The sequence below is a fragment of the Chanodichthys erythropterus genome, chromosome 6 (genome assembly GCF_024489055.1).
Source record: "Chanodichthys erythropterus isolate Z2021 chromosome 6, ASM2448905v1, whole genome shotgun sequence".
Taxonomy (NCBI): domain Eukaryota; kingdom Metazoa; phylum Chordata; class Actinopteri; order Cypriniformes; family Xenocyprididae; genus Chanodichthys; species Chanodichthys erythropterus.
Genome location: NC_090226.1, coordinates 7,087,796 through 7,101,663, shown reverse-complemented (window position 1 = coordinate 7,101,663; position 13,868 = coordinate 7,087,796). Strand labels below are relative to the sequence as shown.

Genomic DNA, 13,868 nt, shown 5'->3' with positions numbered 1-13,868 from the left:
AACACGCCTTAACCTTGCTTTCAAAATCTTTCATCAGTCTTTAATCCAGCTTCCTGCTTCCGCACATCAGTGCCATGTTACCATCAATGCTGCATGGTTTAAAATACCACCTGCTTCTATAGCTGCTAACTTGAAGAAAGGTGTTAATAATAACAAGTGACTGTGGATAAAAAGGTGTTATTAGCACCCTTTTTAAGAGACGTTGAATTTGCATGTGTAGAAAACTTGCTATTGAGAAAAAGAAACCATATTAACTCAAGTTCTTACCTGAAACTCAGAAAATGAAAAGTACATATGAACATTTTGTCAGGAATTGGTCTTCTGTATATTATAGTTGTATGACAGTTTGTCTTCAGGGAATTGAATACGTTTCCCTACAGTGCCCAGGCCTTGTGAGCCACTGGCCATCATCCATCTGTATCTAACCTCTGACAAGCCTCAGCCTGCACTCAGGGTCTGGAGATTGTCAGCCTTGAACCACAGATTTCTTTTGAACTCCGATTTCATTTGAAGAGATAAAAAGCAGATATTTTCACCCCTGCTTGATCCTTGTTTCAGATGTAAAAGAGCAGCGTTGGTGCTTTTCTACAAATCTAAAGTTGGTTGCATTTTTGTATGTTTGGTTGCAGTTACCACCAGGGAGTTTTCATCTTATGTATATAAATGAGGATATTTAGTACAATTCTCATTTTAATCAGGGATGCACAATAAATTGGTATCATATTAGTTTGTTGGCCAATATTGCTAGTTTACTTGACTTTTTATAGTTTAATTTACAATTATTGGTCAATATTGGATATACATTGGTTGATATTGGATATTTATTTGTGCTCATTCCCATTATTTTTACATTTTTATATTTTACATTTTCACCAAAAGCTCAAAGTACACGGTTCTTGTCCGTGTTCCACTCCATCTAAGAGCGTGTGCACAGAATGCATCAGAGAATTTCTTTCGCTCTTTTAATACCGCTTTAATATCAAACATGTTCCATTTTAAAAAAGTCATGTTACATGATTTTACTGATTGATTTACATATTAAAGTGTTAGTTCACCCAAAAATGAAAATTCTGTCATTAATTACTCACTCTCATGTCGTTCCACAAGTGTAAGACCTCTTCGGAACACAAGTTAAGATATTTTTGATAAAGTCCGATGGCTCAGTGAGGCCTTCATTGCCAGCAAAACAATTAACACTTTCAGATGCCCAAAAAGCTACTAAAAACATATTTAAAACAGTTCATGTGACTACAGTGGTTCAACTCGACGAGAATACTTTTTGTGCGCCAAAAAAAAAAAAACTACTTCATTCAACAATATCTAGTGATGTGCGATTTCAAAACACTGCTTCATGAAGCTTTGAAGCTTTGCGAGTCTTTTGTTTCGAATCAGTGGTTCAGAGTGTGTATCAAACTGCCAAAGTCACACCACCCAGTGGTGAAGCATTGAAATTTCGAAACGCTTATGACATAACGAAGCCTCATTTATTGAAATCATGTGACTTTGGCAGTTTGATAAATGTTTCGAACCACTGATTCGAAACAAAAGATTCATGAAGCTTCATGAAGCAGTATTTTGAAATCGCCCATCACTAGATGGGGCACAAAAAGTATTATCGTCGCTTCATAACATTAAGGTTGAACCACAGTAGTCACATGAACTGTTTTAAAAACAGAAATACAGAATTTTCATTTTTGGGTAAACTAACCCTTTAAGTTTGTGCTTTTGAGGAGTGAAAGTGCACCACTCTGTAAATGAAAGGAACAGAATGGGGCACAATTATAGTTCTATCTCTATTATCGTATTTTCATAATCATTGAAAGTCGAAATCAAAAATTGTATTCGATTAATCGCACGGCCCTACTAGGAAATATAGGTCACTATAAGTCAACCATCTTCCATATATTCACCCCATGCCAAAAATGATCACTTTATTTCGGCGTTTGCTCATAGAAGGTAAGAAGCCACAGTGGCTAATTTCTTCTCTACCGAGGCTGGGATACGATCAGGGGTCATTTGTTAGACGTAGTTTTATATGATGAAAGTTACCAGGTTGGCTTTGGGACAGGTTCAGTTGAATGTCACCTTTGAATAAAATTGGCTCCAATCCGGATCATTAAGGGCATTTTGGTTTGTGTGTGGCTGTCTGGATTCTTTCTCTTCTTTCTTCTCTTTGGGCTTCAAGGCGACCTGGAGCGTCAGACAGACTTCTTCCTTTGATAGAAGGCCTTTCTGACAGAATTAATTATCAAGCACGTCGCTTGTGTGTGCCGTCCATTGCGCAAGTGTGTGTATGAACAGGCATCTGTCAACACACTGCCTTGGTTGCTTTCTTCCTCGCCTCTGCCAAAACGGCACAATAGCGAGTCTGGTGTGCTACACTTTTAATGTAGAACTGTCCTTGTATCTTTTTGTCTCTTGGCTAAAGTGTCCGCTGCCGTCTGTGGTGCCTTTGTTTAAAAAAAAAAAAAAAAAAAAAATCCACAATTTTTTTTGCCTAACTTTGAGCTGAACCAGTTTTAGGATATATAATGAATGGACTGTCTGCTGTTCGTTGTTGAAGGGCATATCTGTGCCCCCCTGCCAAGCGTTAATGATATTTTAGTAATGCATTGCCTGGCATGGGGTAGTAGCGTGGCGTTATTAAGCTCTTCTCCGTGCCTAGAGGAGGAATCAAACACAGGACTGTCAGAGAGTTCAAAGTGCTGGATACTTCACAAACGTGGCTGTCTAATAAAAGCTAGAATTAATACAAGTATGTCATCGAAAGAAATATCTCATTTTGTCTGGAATGGATTGTCAAATGGATATTTGTGTACTTTCAGTGATTAGATCTTTATAGGAACCTGTTACCTTCTAAGTATACTGGGTATAATGTAAGCACAGGTCATAATGGTCAAATAGTCATAGTTTTATTATTTTATATACATATATTGACATTGTCTAACCTGTTTTTGTATCTTTTTTTTTTTTTTGCCTAAACTTAGACACACAACAAGTGCAGTTCAAATGGGAAATCAGGGAGATGTCCCTCAGTACCAGCAGGATTAGAAGGATGAAAATCAATCTCTCTGTTTCTCATTCTCTTTCCTTCTCTTGTTCTGTCTTTTGCTCACATTTCTTATTTCTTACTTATGCTTTGTCTAAATTATCCATAATTTATATGTGTGTTCAGGAAGCCAGCTAGCTAATGGAGGTATGCATAATGCATTCGTAGTGCTTTTATTGGAGCCTCTGGTGGCCCAGTTCGAGATTGAGGCAAGTACAGCGCCTGTTCCGTGATATATTAAAATCTGGGAATTACCATGGATTCCACAATTTGACATATAAATATCTTTGAGTCATGCTATGATGAATATTGCCAAAGGAGGGGATTTTAATTTTGTTTTAATAATCTTAGTATTGCACTTGGCTTAGTCCAAATTCATAATTATCACAAGATTGGGGTTGGTAAGATTGTTTTTGAAAGAAGCCTCTTCTCACCAAGGCTGCATTTATTTGATCAAAAATACAGTTAAAAACAGTAATATTGTGAAATATTTTTGCAATTTTAAAATGACACATTCTATCACTTGCAGTTCTGACGCCCCCATCATTAACATCTCATTTAGCAATGCAGCGGTAGGGTAACTATTACACGACATTGTGGTTCTACACTATCACAAAAGTTTCAAGCCTGGCCAGTTAAACTTTTTATTCGCATGCAGTTCTGACTGAGCTTTTCTGAGCGCATACACCCGAAGCGCATGCATACTAAAAGCCTGTCAAAGCGTTTGAGTACTGAACTAAGTTCTCTTTTGCATCTTATTGCTCTTAAACTGTCAAATACACATAAAGTTTACATAAAATTGTTTATAAGTAAATGTCAGCAGGTTGGATGAGTGTCTATGAGATCTGTGCATTAGGTCTTAAAGGGTTAGTTAATCCAAAAGGAAAATTGTCATTTATTACTCGCCCTCATGTCGTTCCACACCCTTAAGACCTTTGTTCATCTTCGTAACACAAATTAAGATGTTTGAAATCCAAGAGGTATTTATTTATTTAATTTTTTTACTAATTATTAAATAAATTTTTTACTTGTGTGTGTATGTGTATGTGTATGTGTATATATATATATATATATATATATATATATATATATATATATATATGTGTATATATATATATATGTGTATATATATACATATATATACATATATATATATATATATGCATACGCTTACATAATATTAAGTTAATATGCAGAGGGCATGCAGTTTATTTTTTATATATATATATATATTATAAAATAAACTGCATGCCGTCTGCATATTAACTTAATATTATGTAAGAGTTTTGCTGTAATGTATAGATTAGTATTCAGCATACTTCCACTATTCAGTGTCAGAGGAACACTCTTTGTCTACAGAAGGAAGTCCAGCTGTACAGATTTTCATATTAAGCTTTGTTTTAGCATCTTTCTGTTCTGAAGTGGATGTCTGGTTTCCCCCTCTAAAACAATAGCAGCTTAAGTGCCAGGAAGTACCTTAAGTGTCTTTTTACATTCATCCCTTTCTTGACTCATACAAGCATCTGAGTGTGTATGTTTGTCTATAGTTGGTGTATTCTATTGTATATGTGTGTATGTTTCATTGTATATAACTATATTGTCTCTGGACAGTAACATCATGCTCTTGTTTGTTTGTCTGCTGTTTGTTGCAGCTGTGTAATTGAAACAGGATTTCCTGTTTGTGGAGTTAATCAAAGCACTCTTCTTAATCTGTGCGTCAGCCCGATCTCAGATGGAAGAAACCGTCACCTCGGATAAGAGTTCACATGGCTAATTGATTTTTAGATGGTTAAAACATCAGCCATGCACATACTGTTCTCTCTCTTGAATAAATGCACGCACACTCTCAAACTGGCCCATCGCCTGGTTCTGCTCAGTCAGATCTGCAGCAAGATTGTGCCGAATGCCCAGACTCTCCACATGCATACACGTTATTTCTAGCTCATTCATCCCAGGACTATAAAACTCCAAGATGAGATAGTCTTGATGAATATAGGAATGGTTGGTTTTGAAAAATCATGTGATTTATAAGAATTACTTTTGAAACTGAATCTGCATACTCAGCAGACAGACCTAGAAGTCATTTATTCTACCCTGATCTGACACTTTGCCTATTAACGGCAACTCTTTCTGACCCCTCTGCCAGTGCACGGGATGCAGTCTCCAACCTTTTACTGTCATTTATGTATCGATCAGCACAAACAGCACTGCAGCTTTCATGGTTGCCAAGTGGAGGAGGGCTGACACTGAGGGTAGTGTTGGGTAGCCAGCCTTTTGACAGGAACAACTGATAAACCATCATATAAAGTGACCAACCACAGTTTGTTTTCTTTTTATATGCCATTTATGGACGGATTTATCTGAAATAGATTATGACCCTAACACAATGTAAGACTTATATTGTAAGAATGTAAGAAAATACACTGTATTGTAGTAATATTAACTGTAGTTACTTTGGTATTTTGACCGTGGATGAATGTGGATTAATATAATTTTTAATAAAATTCTTAAATTCTTATTGTACACGATAAAAAATTATTTTAAGTTAATTGGAGTTTGTTTTACAAGAAATTACTATTTCATTTTAATTTGGTGTGTTGCTTGCGGTTTCTTTTTAATTTGTGAAAACCATCTGTTTATCTGTCTGTGTGCCTGTCTGTCTGTCAGACCGTCTGTCTGTCTATCAGACTGCCTGTTTGTCAAGTCAAATTTATTTATAAAGCGCTTTTACAATTGGTAATTGTTCAAAGCAGCTTTACATATTAGAAGCACAGAAAAAGGGAAGTGGTTAAAAATAAGCTGTACAACCAAGTGTGGTAATATGTAACATATACAAGATGGTGCTACATTAAGCCAATGTCGGCTGACTCCCAGGGGTGGAAAAAAAACCCTAGGAGAAAAACCCAGCGTGCTAGCACTGGGAAAAAAAGTCCTAGGAGGGAAAAAACCCCTTGGAAGATATATATATAATATATGTAAATGGATATGGAGATCAAAATCTGAATTATACATTTTTATTATAGAGATTAAAAATAGATTATATATAAATATATGTAAGCGGATACGGGGATTAAAAATCTGAATTATAGATGCAGCCAGAACTGGGTCTTTAGGCCCATTGTCTCCTGGGCTACGTTGTAGTCAGGTCCAGACACAGGTTCTCCATCTGATCTGGATACGGCCTGGATCCAGCACCCGGCAAACCTCAGGATAAGCAGAGAGACAGATATTAGCGTAGATGCCATTCTTATTCTGATGTACAGGTATATCTAGTGTTATAGGAAATGTTCTCGGTTCCGGCCGACCTAAATATTGCAGCGTAACAATCCTTTAACGGATTTGAAAAATGTTAATGTATTGATAATGTGTTATGTGTATGCAAGAACATAGAGATGTGTTTTTAGTCTAGATTTAAACTGACAGAGTGTGTCTGCTTCCCGAACAATGCTAGGAAGATTGTTCCAGAGTTTAGGTGCTAAATAGGAAAAGGATCTGCCACCTTCAGTTGATTTTGATATTCTGGGTATAATCAACTGGCCTGAATTCTGAGATCGCAATAAACGTGAAGGACTATAATGCATTAAGAGCTCACTTAGGTACTGGGGAGCTAAACCTTTTAGAGCTTTATAAGTAAGTAGCAAGATTTTAAAATCTATACGATGTTTAATAGGGAGCCAATGTAATGTTGACAGAACTGGGCTAATATGGTCATACTTTCTGGTTCTAGTAAGCTCTAGCTGCCGCATTTTGGACCAACTGTAGTTTGTTTAAAAGCCGAGCAGAACAACCACCCAGTAGAGCGTTACAATAATCTAGTCTTGAGGTCATGAATGCATGAACCAACTGTTCCGCATTTGTCATTGAGAGCATATGTCGTAATTTAGATATATTTTTTAGATGGAAGAAGGCGGTTTTACAGATACTAGAAACATGACTTTCAAATGAAAGATTGGTATCAAAGAGCACACCCAGGTGTTTGTCCATCCGTCCGTCCATCTGTCTGTCTGACCATCTTTGTGTCTTTCTGTCTATCTGACTGTCTGTCTAACGGACTGTCTGTCTGTCTATCGACCGTCTGTTTATCTGACCATCTGTTTGTCTATTTGACCGTCTGTCTGTCTGACCGCCTTTCTGTCCGCCTGTCTGACCTGTCTGTCTGTCTATCAGATCTATCTATCTATCTATCATCTATGTCTGTCTGTCTCTGTCTACATTATTTTTTTCTGAATGTTTTTATATAATCATTATGATTTTGAATGGAACTATGGTAGTTTTTTAATTCTATGTTTTGTATTTATAGTTTCTGAATGTTTGTAGCCTTCTACCACCATACCCATTAACATAGTTTTGAGGAAGCACTTTTTTGTGCAAGAGGCATGAAACAGTCTGAACGATTTGTGGGCATGTGGCTGAGCCTATTGGTACCAAAAGTGGGAGGATAAAAACGTGTTTGTTTGTGATAGAGTTTCGTTGTCAGTGAGTTTTGCTCCTCGCTGAAGGATATAAAGCTTTTAGATGCAGCTGATGTGTTTTTGTATGTGAAGAGAGGGTTTCTTTAGATGAGTTAGACTGGAGGACTCAGGGGAGCTCTGCTGTCTGCCAGGAGACTTCAAGGCCTCTGGGCTACTGCTTGCTTGCTTTAAGACACACACACACACACACACACACACACACACACACACACACACACACACACACACACACACACACACACACACACACACACACACACACACACACACACACACACAACACACAACACACAACACAGCTCCGTCCTTCTACTGTCTGCCTTGATTAATGAGACCAGTGTACACACTGTACACACTCTCTCTTATACACAAGGGCCCAAAGGCAGGTGTTTAATAGATATTACTCTGTGCATAACCTCTAACCAAGCACTTTATTTACATCAACACGCCTCTCATTGGACCCGTTAGACTCATTAGACAACCCTGCGGTTCTTTAATTAAACATCCCATGGGCTGGAAGAAGATGCAGATGTTCCAGCTGGAGAATAATCTGACTTTTCAGTTTGTGTTTTCAGTGTTTATCCCTTATTGTTATGATTTGATTGTCAAGGGCACATGTGATGTGGGTTTCTGAAGTGTGCATGTGGTGAAGTGGACACATCGTCACAGGTCATGAGAATGACTGTCACGCTTCTAAATGAAACTGATCATTGTTGTTGTGTAACTTGCACACATGGTAGTTCAAGCTTTTCTTGCCTTAGTTGTCTCCTTGAAGTCTGCGTGAGGCCTCAGTTTGAACCTCTACCTCACTGCTCATGCTAGACACTAGCCTGTGGTCTTATTGATTTCTCGCTTTATTGACTTTAGCTTAGTACTGCGTTTTTAACAAATTTGTGTTGAACAAACCCTTAACTCTTACTCTGCTTTGGCAAATAACTCGTCCTGCATTTGTTTTTGCTATGGACATGATACCTCAAATCATGTGGTTTGTTTGAGGAGAGGTATGCTATTACTTTAAGTACCTACAATTTTCACCTTGTGGACACTAAAAATTCTTTCGTTGAACTTGCATAGACTTTCATGGAGGAGAAACATGAGACCAGAATCTGTCAAACTTCTGGACACTGATTTAACATTCTGGATGAATTTCTGAATTGATAATTAATTGGCTGGTAAAGTTATAATCAATAATTATATCATTCTTCCTAGGGAAATGTTTTCAGTGTTTAGACCTCCTGCATTCTGACTCTGTTAGACCACAGACGTGGAAGTGCTAGAGGCAGGAGGAACTCTTGGCAATATCTCTCTCTCTGTGTCCTTAAGGGATTTGGAGGAAATGCTTTCTGCTCAGACCCTTTGTTCCCTTATTCCCTGATCTAGAACCTGCTTCCTCCCCACCCACATCTAACCTTAACTGTTACAGAATAAAACACCAAAGTTGTATTGTCTCACCACAAAGGGTTAACTATGAATATGTCATCTTTTGGTATTTCTCTGCATTTGGCAAACATTTCCCCACTAGGTTGAATCTCAAGAAACTTGTCAAGAACAAATCTGGGAAACAAAAAAAATAGGCATTATTTTAGAAATGATATTTCCATGACAGTTTAAGCACATTTTTCTCATTACTGTTAAAAGAATAAAAAATCTCATTCTCAGTACTGTAATATGAAACAGTTATATAAATTAATATTTATACATCATACATCATTTAGCAGCTTTTCATTTTTAAAAAATGTGGATGATTTTCATTACAGTATTAAGAATGAAGTTTTAATTGTCCTAAAAATTGAAAATATAATTTGAATGAATAATTTAGTTATAATATAATGAATTTAATGATTTTGTTAATTATTAAAATTACATTTATTCTTTTGAGTCAAGTATGACCTGGTCACTTTTCTTCATGAGAATCATCCACTAATCAGTGTGGGCATTACGATTTGTGGTCATGGTAGTATTGGTGAGATTTCACAGGCTAAACTTCTTCATTCCTGTGGTTTTGACATCACTTCCTCCTGAGTGGTCATGTAAGGTAATACAGAAAACTGACTGGAGAAAGCCAGTCAGCATAAAAGCCTGTAGAAAAATCAATTGGAATATTTAAACATCACACCATCTGAACAGCCTGTCATATCAGACCAGACCAGACCGGTTGGTGAAGCCCAAGATTGCCAAGACCGACCGCAGGCTAGGAACAAAAAAACGAACCCTAAATTATAGAACAACTCAATGACGATTATCTCAGTCTCATGAAAACAGCCTGATTAGGAGTTCATTAATGCTGCTGCTGAGCTTCTAAAATCTGACACAGCACTTTGTTGAACTTTCAGAGCTGTACTTTTAAAAGGACCCAAAATGATTGATGTAGCTGTGGACTAGAGGCTGTTAACGCCTCTGTTGGATGACAATCATAATAAGCCTAATAGTGCAGTGGGCCCATGCAGGCACTATTATATTCTGTCCATGTTTACTGCCTCCCTTCTGTTTGAGTGAAAAGTTTTGCGGTGCTGATGGAGGCCTGGGGCGTTGAGGCTCTAACGGGTGGGTGGGTGTGTGTGTGTGTGTGTGTGTGTGTGTGTGTGTGTGTGTGTGTGTGTGTGTGTGTGTGTGTGTTTGTGAGGCTGGTTCAGCTGTAATTGTTGTGACCTAAATGATGGTAAACAGTGGCATTGCTGTCCACACAACCAGAGCCACATAGACACTGGCCTCTTTGTCCTTCTCTTTCCACCCCCTTTGGTACACACACATACACACACACACACACACACACACACACACACACACACACACACACACACACACACACACACACACACACACACACACACACACACACACACACACACACACACACACACACACACACACACACACACACACGGACCATTTGTAGCTCCATAAGGGCTATAGGGAGCAGGATGGCCCCAGGCAGACGGGACTGGCATGGATTTCCCTCCCTTGGTGGAAACTGTAAGAAACGGGACTCTGGGACAATGACCACGTGACTCTCTTTGGCATCTTAGGAGCCGGACGAGGAAAGAGTCTTTTGTTTCTATTCTGCGTTTCCCAATGTGTTACATCACACATCCACTAATACACACATGTGAGATGTTGTGGAAGCTGTTTAGATGTGATTTAGGTGCGTGCTAATGTGTTTTCCAGAACTCCTTAGTTATTTTTCATTCTAGATCGCTCACATCTCATAAGTTTAGAGAGAATTCTTTGGGGGCACGTTTGCTGTGTTATATATAATATATATAATATATATATATATTTTGTGTTCCCACTGCCTCACACTCACTTGATTCCATCAAACCCTGGTATATTTACGTTCATCTAAAGGTCAGCATGCTCACTCTCTCCCGTATCCAAGGTAATTCGGGAAACTGTCACCCCTTACATGTTTTGATGAACAAATGTCATCATTGGTTAAAACCCATGCTCAGGTTACTTTGCTTCCTAAACAAATGCGCACCCAAGTCCAAGTTGCCTTCACATTTACGCGAATCGAGCCACAGTTCCAGTGCAATCGAATTCAGACCACCTCCTACAGCTACCCTAAACGGACACACTGAAGCTCGATTCACCATTGGGTAGTAATTTTTTTACATGGAATGCAAGAACAATGCAAATGAAAAAATATATACATAAATATGATATAACATAATTGAATAAAGTAGTAATTGTATAATTAATAATTGAATAAAGTAATGAAATGTGACATAGCACTGCATAGTCTGCTTTATAAATTAAATATAGATTAATCCTTATTAAAGTTACAAAAGTTAATCAGTAAAGAGCATTGATTTTTTTTATATATATATTTTTTTTTTTTTGTAATGAGTCTGTTTGATTAACATTAAAAACACAAACAGAAGCAGGAATATTAGGCTGCTGTCACTTTAAGACTAATGCACAGATCCAATATACTGTTACGCACACCTTTACTTTCTCAACTGTTTACATTCACTTAAATCATAACTGACTATATTTACTAGAATATTCACCAAGACAGGCATTTTGACATAATTTTGTGTGAAATTGTCCATTCAAGCGCAAGAAGACGTGAAAGAGAACTCAATTCAGTATTTGCGCGCTGTCAGGCGCGGCTTTCTGGGCGCACGCTTCGAATGTGGGCGCACAGAAAACGTCTTGTGTGAGAAAAAGCGAGAGAGGGCGTTCTCAGCCAAGAGTGATATGTAAAGCTAACCAGGCAATGAAATTATATCTGCGCTAAACTTATTTTTTGCCTCTAACTCAGTTACAGGCGACTGAATCGTACAATTGACTAGCCATTGACTAATAAAAGATGCTTTTTAGTCAGTAATCTCATGAAATTTGGTGACACATGTGACTGATTTACTCTCATTGTAGAGGGTTGTACAGGTAGAGGGTGCTGTCTACATAGGCAGCCTTCTAAGTTGCTCACTAGGTTTTTGAACGGAGCTAGTGTGTTACAGTTGACAAGCAGGTGCAGCCGTTCTGAAGGTGTCTCTTCCACAGACCAATAAAAGCTTATTTACTGAATACACAAACTTCTCACTACGTCACCAAAGGATGGTGTGTGTTGGAGTTTCAAGTATTACAAATGTGTGCAATAGCTTGTGAAACCACAAAACAAATGTGCGACACATTTGAACTTTCATCTCACTCGTGTTCAGAACAACATTTCTAAACTCTATCGATATGACCACAGGGCAATAAACCAACCTTGGGGAAAAAAAATTAAAGCTATAAAATAAGCAGACAAATAAATTTTTCAGACAGCCCAATAAACAGCTGACAGTTTTATCCATTTACTAGATATAAACGGAGGCATAAAAACAATTACACTCGCCCATCTGCGGGACATCATCAGTCTGCGGTCTAGTCTCTGGTGCATTGATCAGGGTGAGCCGCACCAGAAGTGTTTGACTGTTTTCAGAAAAGCTCTGTCATTGCCGATTCATTATCCAGAGGTTGTTTTAGCAGGCGTGTAACATTTTAAATGGCCCAAGAGGCACTGCAAGGATGATCAGCACTTATTAAACCATCGCTTCATTAATCCAAAGTATTCGGTTTGTGAGTGTGTATGTGTGTTTGTCAGGGTGGTCATATAGATTGTCAGATAGTACATAATTCATAAATTGCTTGCTTTTCGTTTGCTAATTTATAACGTCAAGTGCAAGCAGAGTTCACAGCTCATTTTTAGTAAGACTTTTTGTTCGTTTAACATCACTCTGCTCTGAGAAACCGAATGGAAATTGCTTGTTTTGTGTTTCAGCTCTCAGGCTTGTAGTTCAATAACAGGACACAGTCATTTGCGTCTTTAATGGATGCTCAGACTATGGCCCTGTTCATATTAAGATGCGTTTTGGTCGATCGGATCACAAGTAGACAAGGGTGACACATACCCTTTTACATCTGGCATTTTAATCCATCTCTTTTGACCAATTCTGTCCTGATTTCTTCGATGGGCGGGTCTATGGGTGGGTAAATGAATGTTTTTCTTTTTTCTTTTCTCAGATCTTTCGATCAGATGGACAAATTAAGCTCATGCAATTTACATACGAACTTGCCCAGATACGACGGAAAAACACACCGAGAGCATCAGCTTTCGTTTCTGCTCTGACAGTCTCAAGTCCGCGCCGAACGTGGCGAGTGCATGTTAGTAATCAGGAAAGGTGAGAGAACATTGTGCTTAGTACATTTTTGTGCTTGGTACAAACTTGGGTCACCAGCCAACAAAGTTTAAATCCCATCTGGCTAGCGCGTGTTAGGTCAGTAGGCGGAGAGTAGGTGGTCTTTTGAGCTGTTCAAAAGCATTTGACCACATGAGTGTCTACGCTACAAAAGCAATCCGGTCGAATGTGTACTACCTCTGGAAGTGGTCAAAAGTGGACAAGCTCAAAACGTATTAGACTCCGTTTATACCTGTATTTAGCGTCGTCCACTTGTGATCCAACTGACCAAAATGCATCTTAATACCAGGTTACAGGGCCTATATTCCAAAGGGACCTGCATGTGATATTAAGATATTAAAATTTGGCCAATTGACATTTGATTGTTTATGGCATGTTGACGTAATGTGGAGCGACATGCTATACTGTTCCTTAAAACTATTTTAAATAGCATTTTTATGCTTTGTTTTTGAATTGGATCATGACTACTCTGAATTTTTATTTTGTTTATTTATTTTTAAAGGCACAATGTGTCAATTTTCACCACTAGAGGTCGCTAATTCAAATCAAAGACGAATCTTGATGATGCTTTGATTTCCTAGAATCATGGATGGTGTTGTCTTCACGTCTACAGCTGGTGGAAAAGAATCGGGACAGGACTCATATTTAGTAGAAATCATATTC

The 13,868-nt window shown here is 38.1% G+C and overlaps 1 protein-coding gene across 4 annotated transcripts in view; it reads left to right on the top strand.

The window, feature by feature from the left end:
- gnai2a (guanine nucleotide binding protein (G protein), alpha inhibiting activity polypeptide 2a) overlaps positions 1 to 13,868 on the top strand; it is a 66,129-nt gene that overhangs the window by 30,998 nt on the left and 21,263 nt on the right. Inside the window, exon 2 of one of the 4 annotated variants that reach the window (XM_067387918.1) lies at positions 2,988 to 3,258. The exons of 2 other annotated variants lie outside the window; for them this stretch is intronic. The gene's annotated coding sequence lies outside the window, so the exon portion shown is untranslated. Of the gene's footprint in view, positions 1 to 2,987; positions 3,259 to 12,395; positions 12,415 to 13,868 lie in introns of those variants that run through there. One more of the 4 variants, XM_067387919.1, reaches the window with a different exon arrangement.